Here is a 9624-nt window from a genome sequence, read left to right on the forward strand (position 1 = left end):
TTGTCCTCTGTCTCGCTGGGGAGTGCTTTCCAGCGGCTGCCCTTGAAGACCCGTGGGGACAGCCCGCCCCAAGCCAGCGCTGCTCTGGACATCTTGCTGAGCTGCAGCCCGTGCTGGTGACAGGTGCTGGGGCCACCCCACAGAGCCATCCCAATGCCGAGAGCTTTGTGTGTGTTGTTACTTCTATCAATGCTGACAGCAGCCCCATGGGCTGGCCTTTTCCCATCCTGCACATAAGGAGGACGGAGGTCTCAGAGGTTGGGTCATTGTCTCAAAGTTTCACAGGCAGAGAGATGGTACCAGGCTCCAACCTGGGTCTGTCTGTCTCACATCCCTGTCTGGCACTTACGCTGACTCTGGACAGTCACCTGTTGCTTACCGACACCGTACGACCTGGAGAGGGCAGGACCCCTCTTTGGTTTCTTCCATCTGCCTTGACACCAACAGCCCACACAAACCTCCCTCCTCGGCCTTCTCCTTGGCCTTAAAATGTGGCAATGCTATGAATTGGCGTGAAGACACAGGGCTGGGCGTCCATTGTTGTTCTACACAGAGCTCAGGTTCAGAAACTTATTAGGAAAACTTATTAGGAAAATAAGTTACCTAGTTGGCCTAAATGTTCTGCCTAAATCCTTGAAATCTTCCTCAAAGCATAGTGGCTTGTGTTATTGACCCCTGGTAAACTAGACTGATTCTGTCGTCATTTGATAAACTTGCCTCCGTGGCCTGTTGGGCTGGATATATGTGTCCTCCCAAAATTCATATGCTGCTGCCCTAACTCAGATGGTTGTATTTAAACTAAGAAAATAATTAAGATTCAATGAGACCATAAGGGTGGGGCCCTAATCCAACAGGATTCGTGTCCTTATAAGAGAAGATACCAGGGAGTGAAGCTTCTTCCCCTCTTTCTCTCCCCATCTTTCTCTCCCCTTCCCTCTCTCTGTCTCTGTCTCTGTCTCTGTCTCTCTCTCTCTGTGTGTGTGTGTGTCTCCCTTTATCTCTCTCTACCTCTATCTCTGTCTGCCACATGAGGACACTGAGAAGGCAGCCATCGGCAACCCAAGAGGAGAGCCCTTCTGACACCAGTCTTACTGACACGTTGATCTTGGATTTCCAGACTTCAGGACTGTGAAAAAAATAAATACCTCCTATTTAAGTCACCCATTCTGTGATAGATTCTTATGGAACCCTGAGCAAACCTAGCCGAGTTTGTAATTAAATGTTGAATTCTGTGGTTTGTTGGGGATTTCCTCCCCCCACCATCGACGCTAAGCCCTAAGAAGATTGAGCTCACGCCTTCATGTGTTCAATGTACATTCCCCATCCTGGTACAGTGCCTCGCATGCAGTTGGTGCTTCATAAGCCTTTTTTCGTGGAAGGCTCAAGTCCAAAGGGAAGGGGAGACGTGTGAACCTCAACCCAGACACCCTCAGTACTTTTTGTCCTTATTAGGGGAACGGCACACAGGAAGCTGGTGGACAGTTATCCTGCACTTACTCAGACGGTGAGTGGCAGGTCAGGGCTGGACTGTGGTGCCCTGGGTGCCCCTGGGTCCGAGCGACTGGAGCAGCTGAAGAGACAGCCTTGGAGTCGGTCGGAGGGCCTTTTAGAGCCTGGGGTATGCCCAGCTCTGTGGGAATTGCTTTACTTAGACACAAGCCCTTCCTCCTTTCTCAAGGTCAGATCTGAGATGGCAGGGAAGCCCTCCACCAACCAGCATATGTCTGGCTCTGCCCGTATGGCCTGCTGGGACTGGGGCTTTCCAGGAGTGCCTCTGGGCTGTTCTCACTCACCTCTTACTTGCATGTGAAATCTTCCATGAACACATCGCCATCTGCCCCATGGCTCTTTGCTTTCTCTGACCTGTCCCCTCATGGATTAGATGGTGCAGGAGAGTCATTTCTACCTCACAAGGTCATTGTGGAGTGTCACATGGACGAACCTGACCTTTAGGACTAAACCTGACTCTTTTTCTCTTATCCAAATTCCCTAGAGGCTTGGGGAGTCATGTTTGGTACAGACTTACCAGACGGGGTTTTATCACCCTATTACCCCACATCCTAAAGTTTCTTTTGCAACCTGCCTCAGACAAATAAAGAAGGAAATCAAAGAATTGTACCACCCCGCAAAGCCATCTTGGGAACTCCCAGACTCTGGGAACTGTAAGATACTTATTTTTCTCTCTGAAGGGTGGCATATACAGGACTTCATCTACAAATCAATGAACTTGGAGTTTTTCCACCCCCTTGCCTCAGGAAAACATCTCTACTGATTCCCAAAATTCCTTAGCTAGGAACAACAAATTGCCAGCCAAGGAATCTTTGACTCTACCGGTGACCAGCAAGCCCTTTCTTGGAAATGTTCCTCCTTCCTGGGCCGAACCAGTGATAATCTCACACATGTTGATTGACGGTTTCTTGTAACTTCTGCCTTCTGAAAATGTGTATGACCAAGCCACGCTTCCACCCCAGTGGACACACGTTCTCAGGACCTCCCGAGGGTGGAGGTTTCCAGGCCTAGTCACACATATTGGCCAGAAGAAACCGTCTTCAAACATTTTGCAGCATTTGGCATCTTTTCATCAACACATGAAATCCTTCAGGCGAGATTCCCAGCATGGCCTCCCTGGGCAGCCTCCTGCTTCCAAGAACGCTGGTTCTGATGTTGCCTTTCCACAACTTTCCATCGGACACTCGTACAAAGGGGTGTGGGTAGAGCACAAGTTCAGATGAGAGGCCGGGAACCAGCGGTTCTTGCTGGGAGACCACCTTCTCCTCTGCCATTTCCACTGTGAATATTTGGGGCCTGCAAGTTTTTGGGTGCTGTTGGACAGCTGAATTTACAGTTCTGTCAGGTTTTTGGGTGCTGTTGGACAGCTGAATCTACAGTTCTTGGCGCTGAGGGGCAGCCTTCTTCCACACAGAAAAGTCTTCAAAGATAAGCAAATGGTAGCTGTACTTCCAGGAGTGCCTGCTCAGTGGAGATGGCGCTTCTTTCTGCAGCTGCTGACTGTTCAGATGTTTTCCATTTAAAGTGACTTCAGTTCCTTCATTCTCAACTTGAGTGTGACTCAGAGTTATCTGCCGGGCTTGATACACAGAGATCTTGGGATCCAGCCCCAACGTGTTTGATTCAGGGGGGCCAGGAGCCCCTAAGTATGAACTGTTGTCATTGACCGACCGTCACCTTGTGCTCGCCGGATAGAGACGTGGCCTGAGAAATTAATCAGTGTTTGCCATCATAGGCGTTTCTGTGCCGACGCATCAGGCACTGTGGTGTGGTGGCAGAGGCACGGGGAGCCCAGAGCTCTGGCGGCCAGTGTAGTTCTGTCCTGGGCTTCTAGTGGACACTTCTGGAGCCACGTGGCCCTAAAGTGTGCATGTGCCTGTGTGTCCAGGTTGGCAACAGGTGAGCAGACAAGATTCCATCCATCACGACACTGTACTGGCAATCCTCGTACACCAATACGTTACCCAACCACCCACTTCCCTCCAGTTTTTCTGCCCCTGTGGGATCGAGGATTTGTGTCCACGCCCAGATACGAGGCTCTTACAGCCCGAGAAACTGAAATCTGTGTGCAGAGAAGGTTGGCTAAGATAAGGAAATGGGGAAAGAGTCACCAGGGCAACATCCAGAAGGAGAAATAAGCACGGGCATCCCTGTCAGGGTGGTGGCCTCCCAGAGCCCAGACAGCCAGGCTGTGTGCCTGTGGGTTGATCAGAGCTGGCAAGGACCTGGGAAAATCGAACCCTGAGTGCCTTGCGGAGACAACGAGCCAACCAAACAAGTGCAGTGGGCACAGCTCTCAGAGAACTTGCCATCGAGATTTAGAAATAACAAAGCAAACACAGAAATGCCACAACTCGGGGAAAAGTCTGAGAATGGCAGAAAACAAAGTTCACAGCAAGGTTTCTGGCGGTGAAGGCATCCAGGAAAGCAGAATCTCCCATGCTGTGCCCCGCGGGTTTTTCTCCGTGAGTAATTGTATTTCAGGAGACAGTGCCAGGCTAAACTCTATCTTTTGGGGGAACAGGGTTCAACTGTTGCAAAAACAGTAAAGACACGAGAGTCCTGAAAGTGTGTTCAGAGGAATGGCTGCCCCCTCGAAAAGAAACTCCTTTCTTTTGAAAATAGTTCACACCAGTGTAAAGAGCTTATTCAACTACGTTTCATTACATCATCTGTAAAGCATGCTGGCCAGCAGGCAACGTGGCATGACCACGATTGTGTGTTCTAAACAAAGCTGCTTGCTGTGACCGCTGTTCAGAACTGTGCAGACCCCATGCCCCATCCATGCCCGGGGATCCTAGTAAGGGCTGGCGGATGAGGCACGTTGTGAGGTGGCTTCCTCTTTTTATTTCTAGCTTGTTGTGTTCCGTGTTCTGAGATAAGGGGAGTGATACGCAGCAAAGACAATGTTCAACGCGTAGCATCCACTTACACCCTGAGCAGCTAAGCTCCCATCAACAGCCTGTGTTGACTCGATGCGTCTGTCACTTCCCAATGCCCTGGGGACGCTGGATTTAAAATCTCTGGATTTGGCTCCAGCACGGGTCACCCCTTCCACTGAGGAGAGATGGAACAGTAAGGTGATCGTTGCCTTCAGGTTCCTGTTAGGTCACAGTTACTTCCAGGCAACTAAAGGAACAATATTGTAATATCGCCTTTGAAAACAGCCTTCCAGAATTCCATTCACAACAAAAACATGACTGTAAGAAATGGACATTTGACATACACCAAGTAAGAGTCTGCATTTGTTTTTCAGAAATATTATCTAAGAAAAATTATTTTTGGAAGACATTCTAGAATGTTCCTTGGAGAAAAGTTTAGATGAGCAAATGAGAATCTGTTTCTCAATCTTAATGTAAACAAGTGTTACCATTTTGGGAGATGCTGAAAGATAAATTCAGGCTCACGCTTGGAATCTCAGTATTTTGGAAAGCTGAAGAGGGAGAACCACTTGCAGCCAAGCGTTCAAGGCCATCCTGGACAACATGGTGAGACCTTGACTCTACACACACACAATTTTTAAAAATTGGCCAGTCATTGTGATAAACACCAGCAATTCCAGCTACCTGGGAGGCTGAAGTGGGAGGATAGTTTGAACCCAGGTGTTCAGGGCTGTAGTGAGCTACGATTGGCCCATTGTACTCCAGCCTGGGTGACTGAGAGAGTCAGTTAGCTCCCCAACCTCCCCAAAAAGAATGAGTCTATCTGAGCAGACAGCAAATCCAAGAATTGTTCAGTGACAAAAGACAGCCTGCACTGGAGGCCATGAAGGGGAAATTTTACAGGGTGCTCAGGGAAGCAAGACAAAGACTGTTTGATTGGCCGAAGTGGGAGATCCCTAGCCCAAGGTCGGTAGCAGTGTCTGGCTGGTGATGTCTCTCCTTAGAGGTCTGGGCCGGCTTCTGAGTGGTTGAACTTAAGTTTCCTTCCACTGTTTGCCCTGGGCTGAGTTTTGCTTGGCTTGTGCAGGAACTCGGGCCCCTGGAGAGCCTCAGTTGACTGGCCTCAAGTCAGTGAGTTCAGCATGGAGGTGGCTCGCACCAGGAAGCAGGGCGTGGTCCTTCGTGCCCCCCCCCACCCCCGGCTCCATTACGTGCTCAGCCTTTCTAACCCGGGAAATCACCAGCAGCCCCCTTTCTCATCCTCGTCTCTTCCTCCCTTGCCCTCACAGATTCTACTTTAAACCCGGTTGGGATGACCTAAGTCAGGAATGCTGAATGCAGGATGGTGTTGGCCATTGTTTTTGTTTTGTTTTGTTCCGTTTTGTTTTTTCGAGTCGGAGTCCCACTCTGTCCCCCAGGCTGGAGTGCAGTGGCACTCTCATGGCTACCCCAACGCTGACCTGTCGGGTTCCGGTGATCCCTCCACCTCAGCCTTCCAAGTAGCCGGAACTACAGGCGTGCGCTACCACATCCGGCTAATTTTTAAAAAAAATTTATTGTAGAGATGAGGTTTCACCAAGTTGCCGGGGTTGGTCTTGAACATGCAGGCCATTGTTATTCTGTCATCTGCATAGAGACTGCCCTGGTCAAGCCCAGGATTCCCGAACTGTTCTCATAGGTGAAGCACCTTGAGGTCCCCGCCAGAGAGAGACACACCTGTGCAGCCTGGGAGGGGTGTCCCTCTCCAGTTCCCCACCCTTGCCAGAGCAGCTGGGGAGGGACGGTGATCCATTGGCTAATAAGGAAGCGGGAAGTGCAGAGGCTGAGTTAGTTCGGAAGGGATTTACTTGGCTATAACTCTTGATGTTGTGTAACAATGGGGCAACTCTGACTGGAGTTTAAAAAGAAACATCTGTTGGGGTGAGAAAAGTGCTGGGATGAGCTCAGCCATGAAGATGAGGCTGCAGAAACGCCCCCAGGAGACAGGCTCCAGCTACCCCTCGCTGTGGCCTTGGGGTGGTCGCTTGGTTTATCCACGCCTGCTGTTAGCAGAAAAAGAGACGCACCTCTCAGCGTGGCGATAGAGCTAAATCACTTGGCACCTGCGCAGTCCTAGGAGGTGAAAGGCACCGTCAAAACACAGATGACTGTCCTATTAGGAGGACCGAAGGGCGAGTGCTCGTGGAGGCTGTCCAGTCTGGCTGGCCGCGAGCCCTGTGCTGGTGCTGCAGACCTGCAGAGACCCAGCGGCAGCAGGTCTCGGCCCCCCACTCTGGCTCGCTGTCCCCCCTGGCACTCTCCTTGGTGGTGTCTCTTTGGGGGGCGCTTACCTCCGCCCTTTTGTTCCGGCATTCTGCAGCAGACTGAAGGAAGTGGTTGCCATAAACCCCAGCGAGTGAGCAGCAAGGTGTCTCCATCGCCGTGATCGTGTTTTAGGCGGAGGCTTTTCCTAAGAAAGACCTCAGAGTTTTAAGTTCAAAAGACGTTGCATTGTTGGTGGCAAGACCGTCCATGGAAGCCCAGTTGCTAAATGGAGACATTTGCTTTTTTGGACCTAGGAAAAACCTTTTCAGTGGGCCCCATCCCTGGTTAAAAAAATTAAGTAAATAAAGTGGTCTCCCTGGTTAACCTCCCAGATTAGACCTAGAGGACAGCTCTCTCCGGCTGGGGAGGTGGCCAGTCTTTGATGTGGAGCGAATGTGTTCTGGGTTGGAAGGCCGATTTGCTCCGTCTGGTTTCTCCATTCGGGCCATGGGCAGAGGGGGACGGCGGCTTCTCGCTGCAAGAGCCTCCCTCCCTGAGACCATCACGTGCTCCTTAACCAGAATCTGGAAGACAGAACCCGAGGAACCGTGGCATCTCCTGCCCAGGACAGCCAGGAAAGGAACACCACAGTCAAACGGGATTTTAAAAGGAGATGCAAAACAGGAAACAGAACGGTTAGATTTAGGTCTTCATGGGGGGTGGCCCCCATCTATATGAAGCCAGAGGAAAACACATGGGGGTATTGAGGTCACATGGGCTGATGTGAAAGTGCGCCGGAGACCCCCCTGAGGCCAGTCACCAGCTCCCCCCAGCCTGGGCGTCCCAGGGCGTCGATGAGACACCCTGGCTAGCCTGTGCCTGGAGCCACCAGGGGGAAGCCAGACAGGGGCAGACACTCTCTGCGCCCGTTTCCTCATTGCTTATTGAAAGAAAAATCTTAGGCAAATTGAATTTAAGCGTTTAACTGAGCAAAGAACAGTTTGCAAATTGGGCAGCTCCGAGCCAGTCTGTTACTGCCGCCGTGCTGGGGAGAGAAGTGACCTCCGTGAAATGGAAGTGAGGGAGGAGCGGCTGGATTAGAAAAAGACCTGCAGGCCACTGCCTTGCTGAGCTATGGTGTGGCCACGTGCTCTCTGAGCTATGGCCAGGCCATGTTTTCTTAAGCGTGGCCCCCTCTCTTACCTTGGGGAGGTGAATCTCCTTTCTCTCTCTCTCTGTAATTCACTTCTAAATGAACTATATTTTCTAATCTAAAAAAAAAGTGACCTCCAGGAAATGGAGGCAAGGGGTGGAACAGCCTGATTAAGAAGTGACCTGCTTTTTAAGAGGACCAGATGCAAAAAATGTGGTCCATATACACAATGGAATATGATGCAGCCATAAAGGACAAAATTAAGAACTTTGCAGCAACTTGATTGGACTTAGAGTCTACAATACTGAGTGATCTATCACAGAAACCAAGACTTAAGTATCACAGACTCTCACTCATAAGTAGACCTTGAACCCCTATCGTAATACTATAAGAAAGGGATTGGCAGTAGTGGGAAACTGCCAGGGGAGGGGCGGGGCACACCTCCTCAACAATGGTACCTGCATAATGAACATTTGTGTACCTAACACTGAATTGTACCCCACATCTTTAAAATAAAAAAAATTTTCTTTTTAAAAAGTGACCTACAGAAAAGAGAGGCGAAAGATAGGACCATCGGGTTGGGGACCGCTTTGCATTGGCCTTGCTGGACAGGGTGGCCAGTTTGGACAGCGGCCGCCCGTGAGGGGTGGAGGCATCCCTGCTGGGTTGGCTGCGGTGCGGCTACTTGTTCCATGAGGAGGTGGCAGCCAGTGGACACATCCAGTCAGGGGACAGTCTGCCATGTTCCCAGAAGCCTTTGGGCTGGACGTGATGCCTCATGAGGCAGCAGCAGGCAGATCTGGATGGACCGCATGGTCCTCGTGGTCGCACGTGTAAAGACTCGGCAGACCGACCTCCCCTCCCGTCTCTCAGCCCTTGGGAAGGAGACTCGCAGATGCCGTGGAGCCTCACACAGGCCACGTCGAGCCACAGAGTGGCCATCGTGGGCACCTCCGGGGCAGAGGCCATGACCCGCTGGAGGAGCCGTGACACCATCGCTGCTGTGAACAGCCCTGCAAGGAGAAGTCAGCTTTGGAACTCATGGCCTGGGACCCAGGTCACAAGAGAGCAGGAATCCGCCCAACTCCTTGTGATGCTACAAGCGTCTTCTGCTGCAGCACTGCCCCTGAGCCACACAGAGAGGCCTAGTAGCCCTCACACCTGTGAAGTCTGTGCATTCTCCAAGGACTTTGGGGTTTATTCTATTTTGCCCTAATGGCACCTGGATGGTTTAGAAGGAGAGTGTCATGCTCCCTATGCCTGGGATGAAGAATCTGAGATCCAGGGAGGTCCACTGGCATCCAACACCCAGCAGCAAGCGGGATGGAGCGGACCGGGCCAGGCAGCAGCCCAAGCTCCCATCTTGTGAGGTTTGCTAAAGGCCTGCTCAAAACTCGGCACTGTGAGGCAGACTGGTCCACAGGAGGAGAGGCATGAGATGTTACACAGCGTGTGCACACCGGGCCTTTGGGGTGAGGGCCTGACCTACCACCATATCCAGTTTACAAGAGTGGGCTCTTGTTCAGTGAAACAGGCGTTGGGAGGGAGTGTGTATATGTGTGCTCATTTGTTTCCTGCTTTTTCTGAAAATTTTTTTGGAAATAATTTATAATACAAATGCAGACGACAAAACTGTTGAGATAGATTGATGTGGAACAGAACGCTGAATCTTGCTGAAACAGATCACAACATTATGTGGGGGCTGGACTAGCAGGTCCGTAATTCAAGGACAATGAAATATTTCTGTTTTAAATTTGAGACGGAGCTTCCGCTGTGAAAGCTTGCAATTTGGGATGAGAAAATGGTGGGCTATGATAACGCATGTGGTTGAATAGA

The sequence above is a fragment of the Carlito syrichta genome, unplaced genomic scaffold, assembly GCF_000164805.1.
Source record: "Carlito syrichta isolate Samal-C Ts95f unplaced genomic scaffold, Tarsius_syrichta-2.0.1 Scaffold303711, whole genome shotgun sequence".
Lineage (NCBI taxonomy): Eukaryota > Metazoa > Chordata > Mammalia > Primates > Tarsiidae > Carlito > Carlito syrichta.